Consider the following 21,842-nt stretch of genomic DNA (forward strand, 5'->3'; position numbering starts at 1 on the left):
TGTACTTCATATAGCTCTATTCCCTTCTCATTCTCCTTTTCCTTCATTTTAACAGTTCTTCATCATCATAGTCCTTCTCCTAGCAATCCCTTCCTACTATTCTGTAAGCGATATTCAATCAACACTACAGCCAAGTCAATGCCTAGTCTGGGATGCTGAGGAAAACCCTTATTAATGTATTTGTATGTCTAGTTCAGTACTCTGGATGACCACCCTTGTATAACACCCACTCTTAGAATCCCCCTGACCCCACTGAGCCAAGAAGTAGGTTTGTTTTGCAAATTAAAAGGTTTATTTGAGAATTTAAACAATATATATATATATATATCACACTTTATAATATATTAATATCTGATAGTACACTTAGACATATGATGTTGATCAACAATGGGTAATCTGGCACTAGCACACTTCTTTACAATCAAATGAGGAGTTAGTATAGGATGGATAAAGTAGCAAAAATACTTTTATGATTTCAAGGGAAAAGCAATAAGGAATAAAATGCAGTACAGAAATACTTGATATGATTTTAGCAAAAGATAAGATAATCACTTTTTCTCTGGCAATTCACCCCCCTCCCCTATGCAATGTAAGAAATGGAAGGAGATGGAAAGAGGAGCACACAGTTCTCAGGAATGCAATCAAATACAATACGAAATTCAGTTCCCCCCCAGCAAGCTTAGAGGAAACAGGTAGGAGTTTGAAACACAGGCCCAAAATGCTTTTTAAATGTGATGGCAATGGATGGGAAAATGTGCCAATGATTTTAATTCCCTCTAGAGATTCAGGGTGAGTGGGAGATGCGTGTTGGTATTAGTTCAGGCTCACTTTAGCAATGCTCTATGAGTTATTACCAGGTTGCAAACGGATTTTAACAAAAGAAAGAATGGAGCTGCTATTTTGACAAGTGGAGAAATTGAGCCAAAATCGCAAATCGCGGTAAATTCGCGAGTGCGTGAATCGTGATTGCGGCAAAAGTATAAGGAGTAGCAAGTCGGTTCTAGGCTTGTTGGAAAGCTTAGATTCTAAGCTTTCAGAGGAAAGTTAAACCACGTTTAGCACAAACGGTTCCAGAGATACGGACGATTTAATAAAGGTAGATTTTCGGATTTAAAGTAAAACTCAAAATGACAGGTGACAGCTTGCAGCTGCAGAATTGACAGGTGACAGTTGTGCAGCTTTAAAAATGACAGATGACAGGATTTCTAGGAGGAAGTTCTACTTAGGTTAAAATAGTTTGGATTAGATTATTTTAACTAAGAGATTGGTTCTGCACAGTTCTGCTAGGTACTCACAATATAAATTTGAACTAGGCCTCGTCACGGATCTGGTCAACACGTCCGGCTGCGGTTCTGTCTGCTCGGCGGGTCAATCAGGCACTGGTTCTGCTCAAAGCGATCTGGGTCAGCTCTGCTCTGCTGGTCTAGCCTCTCTGGATTCAGCGGCCTCTGGTTCTGGATACTGCTCTGCTTTCCGGTCCGGATCAAGTTGATTCTGGATGTAACACTGCTTTCTGGGTACTGGCAAGAGTTCTTGGCAAAAGAATTCAGACAGCTCGCCCGGCTGTGGAATAGTTTGCAAATGATTTTGAGGCCTGCTGACAAATACTTTTGCTTGCAGTGGGGCTTCTTGGTTCAAAGTTCTGTAGTCTCTGTTTAGCTTGGAAGTCTAAGTGTTGGATCTCTGGATGTGAAGTCGTCGGTCAGCATGTTCCGCAGCAAATGGAATTGAATGTCTCTACCTGTCCCAGCAGTCTCTTTTTATGTTTTGAAAATGGGTGTGTGCCTGGGCCTAGCTAAGCCTGCCCCTCTCTACTTGTCATTGGCCCAATTCTCCCCTCTCCCATGATTGGGGGAAGGAAATGCATTGTCATCATGATGAGGTCTGTTTATGGGTCAGAGGATCCTCCCCTGGTCAGTTTGCCCACAAATCTATATTTGATTCAAATACATCTTTCCCAGATATACAATTTGTTGAAATTACATGTGCACATTATATATTCCTTATGGTCCATGCTTGTCCGCCTCTGATCTTCCTGGGGGCTTGCATTCAAAAATGACAACATTTTGCGCTTTTTAACTGGTTTTGCAATATCGGACATTTAACCAAAATTACACACATGTGCGCAAGGAGTATGGACATTAATTGATGAAGTGTCATATTTTTAACATGCAGACATTTGGAGTGAGACCCTATTTTCCGCTAGCAACCCCCCAGAATACACCACAGGGTCCTAACGCCTCTCAAAATGTTCACAGAAAAATCACAAAAATAATGATATTACTTATATAATTCTGACAAGTCCGCACTATGAGTTATCTATCTTTTTAAAATTATGCTCTGGTCAAAAAGGGGTGTGGCTTCCCACATCACATGGTGGAATAACTGGTTTATCCACTTCCCCCAAGCCAGCTTGTTCACAGAGGCACAGCTGCCCCCCAGTTTCTCCCAAGAGGAAGCTATTTTACGACGCCCCCAATATAACATTTGCCTGAGTCCAGGACAGGCCTTTGTTCAACTCCCTGTAGTCCCCAGCTGCTCCACCCCTAATCTAATCAGAGAGGTGTTAACTCCTTTTGGCCAGGGGCAGAGTGGCTGAGCATCCAGTTTCAACTGCTGTCGGGGGTAGTTGTCAGGCAGAATTCAGTTTCATTAAGCCAGGTTTCAGCTAAATGTCACTTTTTGTTGCCAGTTTTCTACATTCAAATCAAACTGACAATTTTTACTTATACATTCAATAATTACTCCCTTCAAGTCATTTCAGAATATAGTTTTACATTGTATCCACCTCTTAGCAAGTCTTTCCTTGGTCCGGTTTTGTTTCATTTGTTCAGTTTTACACAAAAGTCTGGTGGTTTTAAAACGCCGGCTTTCTGATAGTGGTGAGTACTGGTAATGCAACCATTTTTGGGATTAAGAAAATGAATTCCCCACAGTTCTGGGTTGCTTTTGGCAATCAGCATTGCCATTCCCAATGGTTTCAGGCTACTGTGTGTGTAGCCCAATGGTGGTTTTAGGCAGTGCCCTCCTGTGCTCACAACATAGGCAAAAATGGGTGGCATCCTATTCTTCATGTTTTCCCTGTGCACTCTCTGGGGAGTTCTGGCCATCATGATGTTTTCCATGCCAGTACTTCACAGTTTTATTGTAGGGCTTGGATGCATGGGTACAAACATTCCACAATTCCTTATCCTTCATCTTAATACTCCTCATATATCTTAGTCCTTCCCCCTAGTCCACGTCCTTTGTCCTTATCCTTCAACCAATTGCTTTATTCCGATCCCTCCCATTTGCCTTAGTATTTTTCCCTCATCCAATACTTGTATCTTAGTTGTTCATCTTAAGCTTTAGCTTTAATCATTATCCTTCATCTTATTCCAGCTCTTACATCCTAGCGCTTAATCCTGGTCCTTCCTCTCTGTATTAGATCTTCTGCTTCATCCTTTTCCTTAATCCTTGTACTTTGTCCTAGTCCTTAGTCTTGGTGTTTCTCCTTAATTTTAGTCATTCTCCTTCATTCTAGTTCTTGCTCCTAATCCTTTCCCTTCATTCTAAAGATTCTCTTCCAACCTAGCCCTTCTTCACTTTATCATACTCTTTAGTCCTCACCCTTTTCACTCTTTCTAGTACTTTGTCTTAGTCCTTTTACATCATCCCTGTCCTTTCCTTTTGTCCACATCCTTCCTACTATTCATATTATGTCAATCCTATTTCTTTGGATCAGCCATTCATCCTCGTCTTGCATCTCCATTCAAGTCTTTTTCTTCATGATAAATCTTCTCCCTTGTCATTGTTTTTTGTCCTAGTCCCTATCCTTCATCCTAGTCCTTCTCCTTCTATCTTGTCCTTCCCTTTCATCCTCATCCTTTGCCCAAGTTTTTCTCATTCATCACAGTCATTCATCCCAAGCCTTAACCATTATCTTTGTCTATGGTCTTGGTACTTCTGCTTCATCCCAGTCCTTCTCCTTCTTACTAGTTTCTCTTTCATCGTAGTCCTTTGACCTAGTCTTTCTCCTTCATCTCAGTCCTTAATCATAGGCCTTCTCCTTTATCCTAGTACTTTTTCTTGACCCTAGTCCTTCTTCGCCATCCCAGTTTCTCCTTTGTCCTAATCATTCATCCTAGTTCTTCACTGTAATCCTTAGTCCTTCCTCATTATCCAGGTCTGTCACCTTTATCCTTGAACTTAGTCCTAGTCCCCTCTGTCCTGCTAGTCCTTCTTCATGATCCTAGTCATTCACACACTACTTACAACTAGTCCCTCACTTCCTTCTAGTCCTTCTCCTTTATTTTAGTCCTTAGACCAGTCATATATTTCATTTGTGTCAGTTTCTTTTATCCTAGTGCTTTTCCATACTCCATTTCCTTGTCCTTCTCCTTCTCCATTGGCATTCATCACAGTCCTTCGCCTTTGTCTTAACCATTATCCTTATCATCCAAATCCTTCTTCTTTGTCTTAGTACTTGGTATTCATCAAAATAATTTGTCTTCATCCTAGTTCTTCTCCTTTGTCCTAATCATTCATCTTGTTCTTCATCCTACCCCTTAGTCGTAGTCCATCCTCATTGTCCTAGTCCTTTGCATTTATCCTACTATTTATTTCTAGTTCCCCTCTTTCATTCAAGCCCTTCTTCTTGATTCTAGTCATTCATCCTCATACTTTACCCTAGTACTTCTCCTTCATCCTAGACCCAAATTCTAAGCCTTCACTTTATCTTTTTCTTTGGTCCTGGTCCCTCTGCTCCATCCTAGTTGTTCTCCTTCTTCCTTGTCCTTCTCTTTCCTCATAGTCCTTTGGCCTAGTACTTTTTTTTCATCCCAGTCCCTCATATTCATCCAAATTCGTCTCCTTTGTCCTAAGAATTCATCCTACTTCTTCATCCTAATCCTTAGTCCTAGTCCTTCCCCATCGCCCAAGTCCTTCACATTTATCATAGCACGTAGTCATAGTCCTCTCTGTCATTCTCGGCCTTCTTCTTGATCCTAGTCATTCACCCTAGCACCTACAATTAGTCCTTCACCTCCTTCTTATCTTTCTCCTTTATTTTAGTCTTTTGTCCAGCCTTCCCTTTCATTTGTGTCTTTTTTTTTTGTCCTGGTACTTTGCCATACTCCTTTTTCTAATACTTCTCCTTCATCATGATCATTCGTCATAGTCTTCCTTTCGTCTTAATCCATATCTTTATCATCCAAATCCTTCTTCTTTGTTCTAGTACTTTGTATTCACAAAATAATTTTTCTTCATCCTAGTTCTTCTCCTTTATGCTAATCATTCATCCTGTTCTCCATCGTACTCCTTAGTTGTAGTCCATCCTCATTGTCCTAGTCCTTTGCATTTATCCTTCTATTTATTTCTAGTTCCCCTCTTTCATTTCAGCCTTTCTTCTTGATTCCAGGCATTCATCCTCATCCTTTGCCCTAGTGCTTCTCTTCATCCTACACCTTCATTCTAAACCTTCACCTTTATCTTTGTCTTTGGTCCTGGTACCTCTGCTCCATCCTAGTCATTCTCGTTCTTCCTCGTCCTTCTCTTTCATCATATTCCTTTGGCTTAGTACTTTTTCTTCATCCTAGTCCCTCATCTTCATCCACATTCACCTGCTTTGTCCTAAGCATTCATCCTACTTCTTCATCCTAATCCTTAGTCCCAGTCCTTCCTCATCGCTCAAGCCCTTCACCTTTATTGTGTAGCACTTAGTCCTAGTCCTCTCTGTCATTCCTGTCCTTATTCTTGATCCTAGTCATTCGCCTTAGTATCTACAGTCAGTCTGTCAACTCCTTCTGGTCTTTCTCCTTTATTTTAGTGCTTAGTCCATCCATTCTCTTACATTTGTGTCTTTTTCCTTTATCCTATTGCTTTGCCATACTCTTTTTCCTAGTACGTCTCCTTCATCATGCTCATTTGTCATAGTCCAAGGAAAAAAAAGTGGTCTTTTTCATAGAGAAAGGCCGAAAACCTCTGAGTGCACCCTCAGCAAGTTTATGAATAAAAAATGAAAAGAGGAATCCAAATTATTTTGTTTCGTAAGTTTTCTTTAATTAGTTCGTTGATTTTTTCTCATAAGTACTTTATAATTAATACCCTCGACACGTGTTTCATTGTCTATACTTTTCAGACAGTTCTTCAGGAGGAAGAACAGAGCCTTTATGTGACTCTTTACAATAAGAAACCTATTTCTGGTTTGCAAATTGTCCAAAAGGTTCTATAAATAAAACAATTGTTTTTACTACATTGTTTTCCTAGTTCTTGCAAGCACTCACAATAGTACATGAAGTATTACACTGCAAAACGTTTGCGGCCGTATTTTGTGTCTGTATTGAGTCACGGTCACGTGAACAAAATTGTCACGTGATCGCGACTCGTCCATTTTACTTTGGGGCCGATAACGGCCATATTTAGTGTTTGTATTGAATCTTGATGAGTCGCAGTCACGTGAGAAGAATTGTCACGTGATCGCGACTCCTCTTTCTTGCTTTTTGGCCGATTGATTTTTTTTTTCCAGATCATTCAGTAAATAAAGATAATGCTAATGTGCTAGGTCTTGTCTTTTCTGTGTGTAATTAAACCCTTATTTGATAATTATTAAACATAGAGATCACATGACAGTGATCATCACTTATTCATTGTCCTCCATCTTGGATAGGGCGTAATGGGTTCTTGTATTACGGTTATAAATATTCTTACATTTCTTTTCACAGATTACGATCTATATTTCGCCTCAAAAAAGTGCCTAATTGACAAAATCAGTGCCTTAGATTTACATTACTAGATACATGGAATGCCATTTTTTCTTGGTGGGTGCTTTACAATTTAAATATACATAAATTTCATTATAGTCAAAACATTTGTATATTGGCATATTTACATTGGTGCTATCAATGCTCTCTATTCAGATAACCTCTCTGGCTGAACAATCATAAACGATTAATTAATTCTGTGTCCGAATTTAAACCCGTATGGTAGCTATCCAAATTACAGATCCAGTACGCTTCTCACGATCTGAGGATTTTGTCTACGTTTCCTCCTCTTTGGGGTTTAATTGTATGTTCTGTCAAATGATGGTATCCTAATGGATATCTCATGTCCTTATTTTTGATTGCTCTTAAGTGCTTTGTCATACTCCTTTTCCTAGTCCTTCTCCTTCATCATGGTCATTCATTATAGTCCTTCTCCTTTGTCTTAATCCCTATCCTTATCATCCAAGTCCTTCTTTGTCCTAGTACATTTTATTCATCAAAGTCCTTCTTCTTTACCCCATTTCTGATTTGTCCTAATCATTTATCCTAGTTCTACCTCATACTACTTAGTCCTTCCTCATTGTCCTGGTCCCTCAACTTTATACAACTACTTATTTCTAGTTCCTTTCCTTCATTCTAGCCCTTCTTCTTTATCCCAGCCATTCACCCTAGTAATTAAAATGAGTCATTTGCCTCCTTCCTGGTTTTTGCCCTAGCTCTTTCCCTTCATCATAGTCATTTATTCATCATGGTCCTTCAGTTTCATCACATCCTTCATCTTAGTTCTTCTGCTTCATCCTATGCTTTGTCCTTCATTCTAGGCCATCATCCTAGACCTTTAAACTAGTTATTCTTCTGAGAGCTTTTATCTAGTCCTTTCTCTTTCTCCTAATCCTTATCCTGCATCCAAATCCTTCTCCATCCTAGTCCTTCTTCATCCTAGTTCTCTCCTCCTAGTCTATTGTCCTGCACATTTGTTCTAGTCCGCTATCCTAGCTCTCATCCTTCCTCCTAGACCTTCAACCCAATCCCTCCACATCCATGTCATTCTTCCTTTTCCTAGTCCTTCATTAAATTCCTAGTGTGTCTCTCAGTGTCTCAGACACAGACTGTTAGTCAGTTACAGTCTCTCTCTCTCTCTCTCTCTCTCTCTCTCTATCCCTCTCCCACTTTCCCTCACCCTCTATCTCTCCCTATTTATCTCTCACTTCCACTCTCTCACCTTCCCTCTCTCTCCCCATCACTCTTTCTCTCTCTCTCTCTCTTTCTCACTCTCTCTTTCCCTCTCCACCCCTTCTCTCTCACGTCATTTCTTAATTTCCCCTCCATATGCTGTTCCCACTTGTACCTCTCTATCTCTTTCTCCCTCTTGCTTGCTCTTTCCTCCACTCTATCCCTTCCTCTCAATGGGGAGCCTGGTGCTGGTCTGGGTGGAAATGATGCAAGTGAAAGCAAACAAGAATTGACTGCACGGAGAGTTTGTAAAGAGGCTAGATGCTGAAAGCATAAAGTGTATTGTAGACTTTTAGAATGTCACGGTTATGCAGAAACAACCGCCCGCTAAGCATGACTATAGATCTTCTTGTGGTAGTTCTACATTTTGCAAATGTGGGCCTTTGATTGATTGGAGGGTGTTAAGTGGCATGGCATGTACACTTTTGTAACAAATGTGAAACTTGCAGGCAATAGCTGGGTGGGGCAGCTGCTTCAGTGGCCCTGGAGGCTAATGGGAAGGGACAAATGTTACTCAATTGTTTCTCAGCCAGAAAAGGACATATGACCTTACGCTATTGGATCTTACTTGCACAATTTGCAACTAGTATGATGACATGTATGAAGGTGCAGTCTTTGAATGGGGATGGCTGCTAAACTGGTGCTGGTTCTTCTTATGGCACAGTATTCTACAGGTGTTGAAAACGATAGCCATCAAATAGTGCATGCCCTGCACATGATCTTGTATGTTTTATTCTATTTTATAGCGGCACGTTTCTAATTTGTGTCCCTGTAGTAATTTGGGGGTTGCTGTTAGACATGTTTCGTTGCCCAGGGTACTTGCAGCTTGAAGGTGTGTTTTGAAATCAAGGATTATTGATGACGCGATGCCTGATGATACAGAGATCAACATCATTTCATGGACCCCTGTAGTAGGCAGTGCGGCTTCGTGCCCTAGCTGTTGATGTACATTATTACAAGTATTCATAAGATGTATTCAGCCAACAGAGGCTAACAGTTCACATGAAATCCAGCCCTTTGACTTGCTTGCTTTCTGAGCTGGTCCCGCTCTTTATGGGGCCAGCATAAAATTATATATATAAATGTAAAAAATGCGATGGACAATTTCGGACGCCACAGTGATTGGCTTTGCAAATGCTTGTTTGTATATTTGCTCAGAGCAACACGGGAAAGGTTTTTCAAAAGTAGCATTCCTGTTATGTAATTCTTCACATTGGCCATCGCATTTTTCGTTCTCTCTTAAGGTCGAGCTGTATTTGCTGCCTCTTTTGTGTGGTTACTGATGATACGCCCTTTTACATTCTATACATTCAAATGCGTGGAGCTTGATTGATACGCGTGCTCTTTCCTCGTTGTCTTGGTGACATAGTGCTGGACTACGTTCTTTCATTCCTTGCATGTGTACCACGATCTAGGGGATCAAAGAAAATTGGCATCTTGCTTCATTCTCTTTGCAGATTGTTTATGGAACAGACCATTACTTATACAACATCTCCAAGAAGGAGCCTGAGTGGTGCTTTTTTTCTCTCTGGAAAAACATGTACCTGCTAAATGGCATTCAAATGCCATTTGCAAGAAAACCTAAATTCGCAAATTGGTAACTGTTAACAAAAGGGATGCGTTTCACCAATGACTTCTGAGTGACATCCGAGAGCAAGGCGAGTGAAGCTGGAGTGGTCTTCTCTGTCACTCGAGGCAAAATTAACCCTGCTCTTGCTAGACCCGCATTTGAAATGTTGTGTATGGGCCCCTCAGCGTCCTTTCTCCTGCCCTTAGACATGCAGTACAAATGATTGTTAAGAGAGACGTCAAAAAACCAAAAATACAATAACCCCATGTGCTCCCCCTCCTTCACACCAGGGGGGAATATGCAATTATGCCTTCCCTTCCATTGGGTCACAATACTGCTATATTAATGTGTGTGCTGCCAAAGTAAGAGGGTACATCATTTAGAAACATCTTCTATGTTTACGTCTTTTAGCTTTCTCTTTAAGCCAGACACATTACAGAGCAAAGGAAGCTGCCTGGCATGTAGAGGGCCAAACACTCAATGCTGCGCTCATTCTGAGCTTTCCAAAGTAGATAACAGAATGTTAGCACGTACAAAAACAATGAACGTTTTGATGGCACCTGTACATTGGACGGTGATGACACTTACACGGAGTAATTCCTCTCCACGTGACTTTGATTTTACAAATGGGTATTACACCAAAACAGGAAGTTTCCCAGCTGATTTAGGAGAGACATGTTGTTGCCAGATGCAGGCTCTGGGAACATCCTACTACAGCACTGTATGGCAGAGCTATGTTGGCAAAAAAGAAAGAATCATAAGCCATGTCATGTTATGTTATGTTATGTTATGTTATGTTATGTTGGTGTATACCGCGCAGAGAAAAACGTATCACAAGTTGCAAATTACATGATTTCAACATGTGTTATAAAAGGAGCCAAGCACAGCCGCAGTCACTACTACTGTTGCACACTTGAAACTGTCATCTTTCCTTTGAACTGCACTTATACAGCGCAACTGTCAAAACCTTGATGTCTTGAGTAATGTAACAAAATGGTCACGTGTTGTTTCTAGGTTGGCTCTTCATTGTGGGCAGAAGGCCCTCCCTCCCCCACAGACAACATGCTAGGAACCTCCTGGGCCAAGCACGTTGGCACCTCAATTGGGTTTAAGGAGCACATGCCTAGCAGTCGTTAATGGAAGTTGAGCTAATGTTTGTCTGCCTATAGTTGCATTTCCAAATAATCTACATGGATCGCACGACATTGAGCGAATACCCTGTAAAAGTAAATGCTGATGACCCCCCTGCACAAGTGTAAGGATCCAGGGCACATTACAGTGCGACCCCCATCAAGCATAAATGTTCAGAACTCTGCGGGGTGTCAAGGAGCCATGGGCTGCCAGAAGCACCATTCAGCATCCGATTTCACAGCTCTGGGCATCTAACTTTGTGTCCAGGTAAAGGGGGTCCTTTCACTTTACCTGCTTGTCAAAAACTGGGGTTGGGATGAGATGAGCAAGCAACACCGACTCCGCACCCTGACCGAGTGAACTTGAAGGGACAGGGTTGAGTGAAGGGGGGCCGTCTAGTGAGTGACTGATCTTAAGACCCTGGTTGAGCTTCCAGCCATTCCAAGCAGGAAGTCATTTAGAAGTGAGAGACCATGACTTCACTCCCAGCCATCTGTGTTTGGGAAAACACATGTGGGGAATTAGGACAGGAAAGACAGTTCAAGCGAGCGACATGTAACCATGGCTGGCTGTATTTTTGTGTGTCTATATGCATGCATATGTCTGTGTTGGCATGCATATGTTTTGTGATTGTGTGTTTGCCAGTGTGCTTATAGGGGCAGGCTGGTACTTTGACCAGGTGGTTATACCATCATGCGCACAGGGAAATATTATGTGGCAATGTCAAATCCGCAGAGGAAAGATCTTTTGGGGAAATGTGAAATTGGCATGAGACACATCTCTCTGAGCGCTGGACTATATTTTGTGGTCAGTAGGAACTTGGCAATGTAAGTTACAGTCAGGTAATCTGGAATTGCTGTGGTAATTTTCTGTGGGCAATGTGAAAGTGGCATAGACTTCATTCCTTTAGGCAATGAGGAGATGGTAAGGTACTTTTCTTGGGGTCAATATGAAACTGGCAGAGATTTTTTTTTCTTTTTTGGGCAATGTGATCTACTGTGCTATTGCTGTCAGGGAAATGTGAAATTGGCAAAATAATGATATGAGGGTAATGTGGTAGTGACCTGCTTTTTCACCTCAGGCAATGGTGTGGCTTGGTTTATTAATTGATAGGAATGATCAAAATTAGCATGGCACTGTTGATACTGTTGTGATCTCTTTTAGGACAAGTGACAATGGCATTGTAATGTTGAAAGCGGTAACTTGATTTTTGAGAAGGCAATGGGAGTATTGCATTTAACACTTTTTTTGGGCAATGAGGGACTGGAATTGGCAGTTTCTGAAAGCTATGTTAAACTGGCAAAGCCATTTTCTTGGACCAATGTGAAAGTTACATAGTAATTTCTGGCCACAGGTGCATGAGGATGTGCTTAAGTGGGGCAAAGTGCAACTGGCATGGCACACTTGACACTCACATGACAATGTTTGGAGGCAATATGAAGCTAGAAGAGACAACATCTGTAAGCAATACTGTGTGAGTAATGCACAACTACATACAATAAATCAAATCCACCAGGAACAAGTAATTTGATAAGATCATTCTAATTTTTCTCAAATTCTTCTTTATAGGATATAGTTAGCCCAATGCATTTCGGGAAAGCATTCCCTTCATTAGGAGCATAAAGTTACACCAGTTGAATATTGTAAGTAATAGAGTACTGTGAGGGTGTAGAATAAGGAAACTGGCAAGGAGTGGTCATGTCGTGGGCTATAAACTTTAATTAAATAAATGAAGAAACTTATCTCTCCCTACTTCTAAGTGGCTTGCCCTGCCTCAACCTAGGAAGACGTTAGTGAGCTGTCAGACTGTCAGTCAAAATTAAATATTCCCTGTCTTCCTTCAGCAACCCACTAATCTAACCCTAACACTATAAACATAAGTCTTTAAGTGAAGTTCATGTTTCCTTTATCAGGAGAATCACACCCTTCTCCTGGCTGCTTCAGTCTTATAGTAGAAGTAACTCCTTCAATGTTCTATCACAAGGGACCAGGGGATTCACTCCCTTCTCCTGGTCCTTCTGTCAAGGGTACACACAGTATTCTTCAAACAACTTGAATTAGCCTCTTTAACTTCTTCCAGGAAGTATCGAAGGTATTAGCCTTATTTGGCTTCCATTTAACATTCTTATGAGGGACTTATTTCCCAGGGTTCTCTGATTCTTCCTTGTAGGGCTCTCTATTTGTTTCTTTATTGTGATGAGGAATTTGTTTCCAGAAGCATTCAGGTTCTCGAATGATGTTTGTGGGGCTACTGCACTGAGCGAGATGGCTCCTGACATGCTCTGTTTTATCAGTGGTCTGTGTTGGACCACTGTGATGAGGGAGTTGACTCCTGACACATTCTGTTTGGGTAGTGGTATTGGGCTGACCACTGCACCTAGGGAGATGATTCCCGATGTTCTCTACTTGGGCAGTAGTATTTAGCTGGCCACTGTGACGAGGGAGATGACTCCTGAAACACTTTGTATGGGCAGTGCTGTTTGGCTGACCATTGCAACGAGAGAGATTACTCCTGATGCACTCTGCTTGGGCAGTGGTGTTTGGCTGACAACTGCGACGAGGGAGATGACTCCAATACACTGTGCTTGGGAATTGGTGTTTGGCTGACCGCGGAGACAAGGAGATGACTCCCGATGCACTTTGGCTTCTTGGTTTAGCTTCCTGGACCTCTTCTAGCACCTGTCATTCCTGTTATCTTGTTCTCTATTGGGACACTGCTCCAGGTCTTCCCGTGGTCGCTGGTTCCTTCCCTTGTGATTTCCAGCACGTGCGCGGCTATGCTGTAGGTTCCAGATTGTGGCCTCTGCATTGTCTCCAGACCCCATGGTCCACCTTTTTGCAGTCGTGCCACCACCTCAATTGCTTCTATCTTCTGGCTAGTCTGCTCACAGCCGGCTCCTGGGCCTTATAACGGCGTCCCGTTCTTTGTGCTTCTCTTCATCTCTGGTCCTTCTACATTATATTTTTGACTCCACTCTGGCGTATTGTCAACACCATCTTGGGAAGTCTCTTTAGCACTCTTCATGTCTCCAGTCAGCCTAGTTACAGTATGTGGCTGACTTTGCATTTGGTTATTCCATATGCTTGTCTTGTTGTTTTTCCTCCCAATATGTTTTACATTTATAACAGCCATGGATTTACAATAACATATGGTTCCATTATCAATGGTGGGAGAAAATGGTGACCATGAGGGCAGGGGGTTGCATTACAGTGTTTTAGGGAGGCTTTTCTCCAGGTGGACATCCTTATCCCCAGGAGGGGAGTCCCCCCTATGAGCCTATGAGATCCTCCTGCATACTGCCACCGCTAGGGGACTTATTGGGTATCAGCCTCACCTTTCTAGCCTCAAAGGAAAGGGCGCCACCTCTGGGGAGAAGTGACGAGAACGGTCAAACCGTCACACACCCTTCCCCTGATGGAGGTGCCTTCCCCATCTAAAGTTAAAGTTGCTGTTTTATCCCCTGAGCCTTGATAGGGAATTTTCTTTTCAACACCCTCCCAAATCAAATTGGGGATTTTAGTTTAAAGCCCTCCATTTCCCAGATGTTAAAAGGGGAATAACTTGATTACTGTTTTCCGCAACCTGTATTCTTGGCTGATATTTGGGCATAGAGGATAGTAGAAAATAGTATCTGAGGACTTTCTGCCTGAACACCTTTGGCAGTTTGGAGATTTTGCTTATGTGATTAAGGGGAAGTGGATCTTAAATGTAAAGGGCAGTTCCTTGTGGCATGGCCTATTCCTCTACATTAATTACATTGGTTATCTGTGACTAGGGGTTGTGGTACAGATGTTAATAGCTATTCAGTTGGGCAGTTCCCTTCCAAAAAAAGGGATTTATTGATTTGGGGAACTTCTTGGGGCCCTACTTCCCCAGATGAGTTAGATGTTTCAAATTCTTCCGAGCCATATGTAAAGCCTTCTATGAAAGTTGATTCTCCCTCCTCTTCCTGTTTCAAGTAAGAATGATCAGGATGAGACGACAGGGAGGAGGTAAATTCAAGGGTCTATCTCCCGTGCAGGGGCTATTTCTAGGCACTTGTGAGTGATACGATTTTTGTTCCCCCAGAGAGTTGGTGGATTCTGTCTTAGTTTTAGGCCATCCCGGGTCTTGTTCATCCTCCAAATGAATGGGGTTCGAAAACATTTCCCAGGGTTCTTTCCAAGTATTTTGTTTCTCTGTGTTCGTCCGAACTCTCTCTCCGTTTTTGTTGTTTTTGGTAGTTTCCCACAGGGCCTCATATATTAAGTAGCACACCAACTTGCCTCTTTTTACCTTAAAAGGGTTAGGCAAGAAATTCAAAAAGAAAAGCTTCATCTCCTCCCCACATGACAGACGAGGTACCCCATCAGACCTTTCTTATGCCATGGTTTCTCAGGAGGTGTTATATAGGTGGTTATGCTGGTAGGGAGGTCTATTTGGAATCTTTGGGGATTATAACCATATCCCTGCAGGGAATAGTGTATTCTCGTGGACAAAAAAGCGTATAATTGTTCCCCTCTACTGTTTTCTTAACCAGAAGAATGGCATGGTTTGTGAGCAGGAGAATGTCAAGTACCATTCTTGTGCTTGGATTGTTGGGGGGCTTACAGGATTTCACCTGATTGTGACTATTGGGATGTTGGACAGGCAGAAAAGATTACGTGGGCCAACTCTTTCTCGGGTTCCCGGTATCCCACTCTAACACCATATGTTAGGGTGTAGAAGAAGGAAACTGGCAAGGAGGGGTCATGTTGTGGGCTATAAACATTTATTAAATAAATAAATAAATCTATCTCCCCCAACTTCTAAGGGGCTTGCCCTGCCTCAACCTAGGAAAACTTTAGTGAGCTGTCAGCATGTCCGTCAAAATTAAATGTTCCCCTTCCTCCGTCAGACACCAACTAATCTAACCGTAACACTATAACTATAAGTCTTTAACTAAAGTGAAGCTTGTGTTTCCTTCACCAGGAGAATGACTCCCTTCTCCTGGCTGCGTCAGTCTTATAGTAGAAGTAACACCCTCACTGTTCTATCACAAGGCACTAGGGGATTGACTTGTTTCACATGTTCCTTCTGTCAAGGTCCCACACAGTATTCTTGACCCTTGCAGAGTGGTTATCTAAGAGTCAAATAAAAAGAATCTTATCAAGTTCAGTCCATATGGCCTCGTCAGCCACTTTCATCGGATTGCAATCAATATTAATCAACCATAGGTTCATAATAGTTTTAGGTCTGCTAAAACTCACTTTAGCCAACAAAACAGGATCAAGATTAATAATCCATTCCTCCAACAATAAACCGATGTCATCCCGTACGGCTAACTACTATTTTACCAGCAAGGAATTTCACAAGGTTGTCACAGCTTTAATGAAGTGCTGCTGTGACAGCTGAAATTGTGCTCTGTGTTGACTCAAGCAGCAAGGATAGTGTTGTCTCAACTGAAGTGTAATTACTGATTACAGAGCGGTTGTGATGTAATTTTCTTATTCCGGGTCGGTTGTGACATCACAACTAGCCTGCAATCACAAACATATTTCCAGGCTTGTATACGGATAGTGCAAGCTTCCATGTATTATAATTAAATATCTGGATTAAGTATGCCGTACATCTGTGTCTCTTATCTAAGTAGAATGCTGACACTTCAAATCTTAAAGTAAAGAAAATATCAGAATAACGGCGCCGTAAACGGCGCCGACCCTTAACGCCTGATTACAAGGTCCCTTAGCGCCATGGTGATTTTAACGCCTGCTTTTTGCAGGCGTTAAAATCCATGGCGCTAAGGGACCATGGTGCTAATTACGCCACCGTAATTTGCGGTGGCGTAATTAGCGCCTTCCCCACCCTCATTATGCCCTATGGGGCAAAAATGGGAATGGGGAAGGGTAAAATGGGAAAAGGGGATTTACCGCCCCACTCACCTTGGAATGGGGCGGTAAATCCGCCATCCACCATGGTGTAAACGTAGTTTACACCATGGTGGTAAGGGTACGACCCAGGCTGTAACTTACCGCCTGGGTCGTAATGAGGCACATTTTCCCTTACCGCTACATAGCTAATCTCCATTGCGGAATATTCCTTGAGGTAGAACTGAAGACAATAGTCACAGATCTTGTGTTACGTGATTGACGCGTTTCTATTGAAAAACATCTTGACCCCTTCCAACAATATACCTGCTACAGTAGGCAAAATAAAAATGAAAAAAATAAAATGTATATTGGCTAAACCGTGGGCATTAGTTATTCTATTTAAATAAAAAATAAATCTAACCTTAATGTTTCCTTGCAATATGACTGGCCTGCATATGAAGAAAAGAGTCCTGTGTAGAAGCGATAGTAAGATCCCTTCTAGGCGGCGATGATTTCAGAAACGCATTGCAGCGATGCTTGCAGTCAAATACTATTGATGTGCCATGCACACAATTACTCGCCTGTTAATGTTACTAACGTGATGACGTCATCGTGCTCAAAACGGAATGCTCGTTCTAAGAACAGGAAGCATCTCTTACCCAGATTTAATTCGGAATTACCCCATCCCTTAAGCACTCTCTTGTGCACACCCTTCTAAAGAAGCCCTCTGCCATCCTTGCTCTCCGGCGAACCATTGCCCGATCTCTATCACTCCTCTCCTGGGCAAACTCTTGGAAAAGCTGGCCATCTCGCAGCTTAATCTAAATACTGAATCTGTTGGTTGCCATCCTGCTCAATCATCTCTGCGACCTTACCTTACCCCTACAGACAATACAAGCCAGCGCGCACAACCATAACCTTAAATAACAGCCAATTTACACATAAAACACCAAAACACACACCCAACATAGACATTCACCTACAACAAACAACCCAGGCATTCAACCTCACCCTTACGGATACAACAAGCCAGTGCACACAATCAACCCATCTGCAACCCAAGACACACAGACGCCAGTTTCTCCTGGTTCTGGACATATCCTATCCCTCTACCCTCACCAACCAACCCGTCCTCTTTCTTGCAAAGCCATGTGAGTGCCGGGAAACTGCCCCTGGGTGGTAGCAGTGCACAATATAAGTCAACTTAACATTAGCCACAATTTTGAATATGATTTTCTGAATTGCAGTATAATTTTTTGAATATACCAACAATAGTTGAGATTTAAATCCATAATTATGATGTGGCATTTATAACGCGCCTGTACACAAGTGTTTCTAGGTGCGACTAGACGAGGTGGGGTAATTAAAGGGAGGACAAAATAATGATCTTACTAGGCCTTGTGTCATTCAGATCGGTCAAGCGCAGGGATGAGGGAAGGGGAGAAGTGCCAGGGGGAGGTGAAAGGGGAAAGGCAGTTAACTCACAAGTGTAGCCAGCAGGTGGCTCATAAGTGCAGAGAGAAGGGACTGTAGGGTTGCACATACAGACCCACACTGCAACTGGGCATTCAGGAGCATGGGCCTGAGTTCAGAGGGTGACCAGGTGACCAGTGCACTTAGCAGTCTGGTGCATCAGCAGTAGAGAGGAAGAGAGAAAGCAAAAGCAATAAGAAAGGTCTTGAGCTGCTTCCGGAAACCAGGGGTGGTTCTTCTCAGGTTTGAGAGAGGCTGGGAGGCTGTTCCAGAAGGAGTCCACAGCCGAGGAGATAGATCTGCCCTTGGAGAAGCGCCTGACCCTCAGAGAGTTGGAGGTGGATGAGCGGAGAGCTCGAGAAGGAAGATGTTTTGAGAGAGATAGTTGGAGGTAGAGTGGTCCCAGGCCCCAGAAAGCCTTGTGGACGATGCAGAGGTTCTTGAACTTGATTATTTCAGCCACAGAGAGCCAGTGAAGAGATGTCAGAGCTGGAGAAGTAGGATCTCTGGGCTTGAGCTCAAGGAAAAGTCTTGCAGTCCTGTTCTGGATAAGTTGTAAAGGTCGAAGAGTAGAGACAGGAAGATTTAGAAAGAGGCAGTTGCAATAGTCCAGCCTAGATAGGACCAGAGTTCTGAAGACAATGAGCTTCTGGGGGAAAGTGAGAAAAGGAAGAATACCTCTGAGGAGGTGCAGCTGATAGTTTGACTTCTTAGAAACGTTAGAGCTCTGAGAAGAGAAGGAGAGAGTGAAATTGAACTTGACACCAAGGTTCTTAGCCTCACAGGAAGGAGCAGGAAGAGGGCCCAGAGTGGGCAGCCAGTGAGAGAGAAGAAAGGAGGGAGAGCGTGTCCCAGTGAGGAGGATCTCTGTCCTACTGGCATTAAGGCAGAGATCATTGATGGCACACCATTCCTGAATTGCGGCCAGACAGTCTGGTGTGAGAGAAGAATCAGAGGTGGCTGAGGGGAGCCTAAAAGAGAGTTGAGTGTCATCCACATAACATTGAAATTTGGAGCAGAAAGTAGCGATGTAGTTGGCAAGATGTGCCACGTAGTGGTTGAAGAGCCACGAAGAGTGGTTAGACCCCTGTGGAACACCACAAGTAGAGAGATAGATAGAAGAGAGGAAAGTCCCCAGTTGAACCTGAGAGGGTGAGAAAAGAGGTCAACCAGGCCAGGGCCTGATCAGTAATAATGTCTGTGATTTCACCGAATCCACTTCACCTAATGGAGAAAACTTTGCATTTTATTTTCTTCGTTTTTTTTAATTATGCGAGGGAGACCCCCAAGAGCCCCAATTTCACCTAACTTATCCTGTCCCCTTACCCCACCCCATCTATGTTTTTAAATGTACCTACTTACCTAACCAATTAGAAGAGAAAATAATGCAATGATTTCTGAGTAGGTGAAATTGGATTCAGTGAAATCTACGGTATTGGATCAGTAATACCAAGGTTATCACGAAGGCGAATGAGCAGGATGGCATGGTTGACTGTGTCAATAGCAGAGGATAGATTGAGGAGAATGAGGACAGAGGGAGATTAGGGTCAAGATTGGAGAGCAAGTCTTCAAGGGCGTTCAGTAGAGCAGTTTCTGTGCTTCTGGCAGCTCTGAAGCTAGTCTGGTGGTCATGGAGGCAAGCTGGAAAATGGCCAGCTTTTCCAAGAGTTTGCCTAGGAAAGGAGTGATGGAGATCAGGCGATAGTTAGCCGGAGGGGAAGGATCGGTCGAGGGCTTCTTTAGAAGAGAGTTCTTAAGGGGGAGGGGAAAGTTCCAATGGCAAAGAAGTGATTGCAGAAATCGGCCAAGGCTGGAGCAAGGGTGCCGATGTGGTCCGTGATGGTTCTGGATGAGCAGGGGAGAATGTGCTTTGATTAGGCTTTCATATATCAGACTTGTCTAGAAACATTGTCTAGAAACATTGTCAGAGGTGAACAGGGGAAAGGGGGAAAAATAGGGGAAAGGGGGAAAAAGGAGGAGAGACGGCCTCAGACGGGCCAGGAGTGGTAGAGGAAGGGGAATAGGAGGAAGAGGAAGAGAGGGTGGGCAGGATGTCCTGATATTTAGTGATGAAATGAGAGGGTCTTGGAGGGAACAGGAAGGGTAGAGACTGCAGCAGGATTGGCAAGCCCCTTGCAGATTTTGAAATGTTTGGCTTGTTGTTAGATGCCGCAGAAATGCGGGCTTGGATGTAGGCTCTCTTCTTAGAGAGGACAGAGAGTTTGTACTGCCTTTGGAGCAGGTGGCAATCCAGTTTGTCAGGGGGTGGGCCTGATGTCCTCCACTTCCTCTCCACCACCCTACAATTGCCTTTAAGGGTGGTGAGGTTGTAATTGTACCAAGAGTTGCACTTGGATTGGGCTTCAAGTGGATCCTCATGACAGGGGAAAGGGCACCCAGAGTTTTAGAGATAGAGAGATGAAGGGTGTGCCTTGCAGAGTGAGTCAGGCCAGGGAGAAGAATATATATATAGAGAGAATCGCAGAGGATGTGAAATAGTTCCAAAGAAGGGCTGCTAGCATCCTGGTGGATTTTCAAGTCTCAGAGAGGAGGAAAAGTTGAGAGGCAGAGGGAAGGAGGAAGGAGGAGAGGTCAGCCCACTTGGAGAGGAAGAGGTTTATCTGGCCAAGCAGCCTGTAGATAGTGGCCACAGTTAGAGAGAGGCCAGAAGAGATAGAGAGCCTGCAGACCAGGCATTCAAAGGAGGAGTAGTCCTGCATTGGAATGATGGAAGCAGGGATCCACTCCAGGGGAAAATTAAGGCTACACCCCCACCGGGTAGGTTGGTTCTGGGTTCGGAGAGGATCCTGTAGCCTGCAGAACTGCCAGAGGAGTGGCAGAGGAGGGAGGCACCAAGATGGCCAGAGATGCAGCAGGGGGTGCTGAAGGGGTGGCAGAGAAAGGAGGTGACAGTGGAGCCAGAGAGCAGTAAGAAGGGATACCAGGAGAGGAAAGAGGAGGAGAGTGGCCTGAGGGCCCTGGACCAAGACAGGGCCATTTAAGTAGACAATAATGGTCTTAGAGGAGTGGAACAGGGCCAGGAGGGCCTCCCACCGGGTGCTACCATTAATGGGTGAAGAAGAAAAAGGCGAGAGAACAGAGACCATATGGGGAGTCCATAGGCCTGGAGAGGGAACGACAAAGAGTACGTCGGTAAGGGTCTGTCTAGAAGAAGCACTGATATAGGTATCAGTGAAAGGGAGACCTGAGTTGGAGACCAGGATGTCCCTTTTGAGGTTTTTCCTGCCAGACTTTGTGAGAGGGATAGGATAGTCAATAGAAAAGCAGTTAGAAAAGATAGGTGAGACAGAGAGCACCATAGGGGGTGCATGGATAAAATGAGGGTTAGGGTGAGGGGACCCAAGTGGGGTAGAGGAGAGGGCGGGTCTCACAGGGGGCAGGAGACAGGAGGGAGGCACAGGGGGGGACATGAAAGGGAGGGGGGCACAGCAAAGAACAAGAACAACTGACCTACATATCAGATGCAGTACAGAACCATCAGCAAAGAACAGAGCACAACAAGGAACCTAGAAGTAGAGAATGCAGATGCAATACAGGACCAAAAGCAAAACACAGAGGTCAACATGGATCCTAGAAGTGAAGAATTCAGGCAATTGCAATGTGATACCACAAAACCGTGGATAGCAACACAACATTAAGAACTGTGGAGAGCAAACACAAAGTCGACACAGTCAACAAGGCACTGAACACAACAGGAGCCTAGAAGAAGAATGCAGGCAATGCAAAGTAATGCCAAAAAAACAGTGGAGAACGAAACAGTGTCAGAATATTGCACAATAGATCAAAAAGGTAAGGGCTGAGATGCGAGAATAAGGAAGGGAAATGCAGGAGGGAAGGGACGGAAC

Source organism: Ambystoma mexicanum, chromosome 3p (genome assembly GCF_040938575.1).
Source record: "Ambystoma mexicanum isolate Mex_15411 chromosome 3p, UKY_AmexF1_1, whole genome shotgun sequence".
Lineage (NCBI taxonomy): Eukaryota > Metazoa > Chordata > Amphibia > Caudata > Ambystomatidae > Ambystoma > Ambystoma mexicanum.